This window comes from Penaeus vannamei, chromosome 10 (assembly GCF_042767895.1).
Source record: "Penaeus vannamei isolate JL-2024 chromosome 10, ASM4276789v1, whole genome shotgun sequence".
Taxonomy (NCBI): Eukaryota; Metazoa; Arthropoda; class Malacostraca; order Decapoda; family Penaeidae; genus Penaeus; species Penaeus vannamei.
The window spans coordinates 33,757,036-33,759,535 of NC_091558.1; the positions used below are offsets into that span (position 1 = coordinate 33,757,036).

General features: G+C 43.9%; 1 protein-coding gene across 9 annotated transcripts in view; it reads right to left on the minus strand.

Moving 5' to 3' along the window:
* The window catches only part of SNF4Agamma (SNF4/AMP-activated protein kinase gamma subunit), a 252,200-nt gene that overhangs the window by 34,321 nt on the left and 215,379 nt on the right, over positions 1–2,500 (minus strand). Inside the window, exon 1 of one of the 9 annotated variants that reach the window (XM_070126528.1) lies at positions 1–571. This exon is cut by the window's left edge and continues 1,866 nt beyond it. The exons of the other annotated variants lie outside the window; for them this stretch is intronic. The gene's annotated coding sequence lies outside the window, so the exon portion shown is untranslated. Of the gene's footprint in view, positions 572–2,500 lie in introns of those variants that run through there. 9 annotated transcript variants of the gene reach the window in all.

Here is a 2,500-nt window from a genome sequence, read left to right on the forward strand (position 1 = left end):
TCTGCCACGAGCAGAAAGGAGTGAGGCCAAGACAGGGTCCTGCCTCAGACTAGTGAGAGAGGAGATGGAGGAGCGACTTCAGCTCGCACAACAGAGCTCAAAAATGCACCGCCTGGCAACAACGTCTGATGCTGCTGACCACTAGGACAATCTTCCTCCCGCACTATTACTACAAGGCTCTTGTGTCCCACGTGCAGGCTGGTCACTTGTGAATAGAGTGCTGGATGTTGGACGTCCGAGAAGTGTGCTGTTCACGACCGTGTCACGAGCAGGAATGTCTGAACGTGAGGGTGACGTGAGAAACGTCAGGTCACAATACAATAAGGGTTCGGTCGTTGCCCACGCGTAAAAACCAATATCACCGAAGAAAACCTCTTCTTCCGACACCCATTTCGGAGGTACACCCTTGCCCATCCGCCTACATTTTAACAATGGGGTACAAAGCTTGACAATTAAGTCCGAACACATAATCATATCTAATCGATGCCCTTCGATAAAAAAATAAAACAAGTTGCACGATGTGGCAAGACTCGACTAATCCAGCTGCGTCAACGAGTTGGTAAGTCTCTCTTTCTTTTTCTTTCTCTTCCACTCAATCTCTCTCTCTCTCTCCCCTCCCTCCATATCTCTCTCTCTCTCTTCCCCCCCCTTTCTCTATCTCTCTCCCCTCTATCTCTCCTCACCCCTCTCTTTCTCCTCGCCTACTCTCTCTCCCCTCCCCCCCCCCCTCTCGCTCTCTCTCTCTCTCTCTCCTCCCCCTCTCTCTCTCTCTCTCTCTCTCTCTCTCTCTCTCTCTCTCCCCTCTCTCTCTCTCTCTCTCTCTCTCTCTCTCTCTCTCTCTCTCTCTCTCTCTCTCTCTCTTTTCTCTCTCTCCCCCCTCCCTCTCTCTCTCCCTCCCTCCCTCCCTCCCTCCCTCCCTCCCTCTCTCTCTGAGTGGACGGCACGTGGTACAGAAGCATTGTCTCAGAAAATCACAAGACATCTATACAGTTGTCATTCGCTACAGTCCCTTTATCAGCTTTCTTATCGAAAATAAACCACGTGGCGTGGACAGAAAGGACACCTCTCCGAAAACATCGACCAACACCTGGCAAATACAAAGGAATCCATCTCAAACCCACCTAAAAAGAAAAAAAAAACTTTATCGCCCAAATTTAATCGAACTTTTATCAGTATTTAATTTTCCGTCGTTGAACATAAGGATTAACCGGTCAACCCGTTATACTGCGCAGAACAGAACAGGAGGAAACTAAACATTATTTTCCTCTGTAGTCATGGAATCGGCGATCACTACCTGGCGGCGTGGCATTTACAGCTCAGAGACCTTGTGGAGCTAGCGGTTGCGGGGACTGGTCTCCCTTCCTCGCCAACGCGCCTTGATCTTTTAGCGCGTGACTTTGGCACCTCTATTCACCAGGCTTAATGTATGCGTCCATCCTCGTATGCACATGTGGAAGCGGGCAAGCAGGCGCGTGAATGCATGCACATACATACACACGCACGCACGCACACACACTCGCTCGCAGGCACTCATGCAAACACGCACGCACGCATGCACGCCCTCCCCCCCCTCCCACACACGCTTAGCCAAACCCAAAGCTAATTTCAGTCGAAACGTTTACCCTCAACTTACACTCTAAATTTGATCAGCACGCACCCCTAATCACGTAAGGTAAACATGATGTAAAATCTACCCGCTGCTGTGTAATTATGATAAATATATCGCATTAAACTTTCAGGCAAAACATGAAAGTATTCGCGAAAAGGAGCACCAGGAATGTAATGTGCACGCGACCTCGCTGTGAGATTCCACCACATTCACAGATATCATTATACCTGAATAAACACACCCATTGTGTCTGGTAATTGAGAATTTGAAATGATATCAACGATGTGACCGTCAGATTTCCAGCACATTTGACTCTCTTAAAGCTGCTGCATATGATAGATAAAGTCCCTATCCTGTTTCATTTCTTTTTAAAATATATCCTACTGTGCCAAGAAAAGTATCAAAGTACATTATATATATCTATATATGTATGTACATTTTATATATATATATTTATATATGTATGTATATTTTATATATATATTTATATATGTATATATATGAATATATACGTATATGTATATATATAAGATCTACAATTATCTTCTCTTTAAGATGGCTTGCAAAATTCCGTTTCTTAAAGATTTACCGTATTCTCCCTAAGGTCACAAAAACAAGGAAGTGAATATCATATGAATAGATACATACAGATATTCAATCTGCATCTGAATATGAGTTTCACACTCTCTACCGTTTACCTTCTTCGTCTATTTATTAATATGTTTATAAAAAGAAATGATGGTAATGAACATGCATGCAAACATTACTGAATTAGTTCGCAAGGAAAATGCCAAGATGGTTCACTTCTCATTTGCATATATAACTAAGTTAATTTATGGCACCGCTGTGGCTTAAATAACAAGATCATTAAGAAGAACAAAAACATTGGCT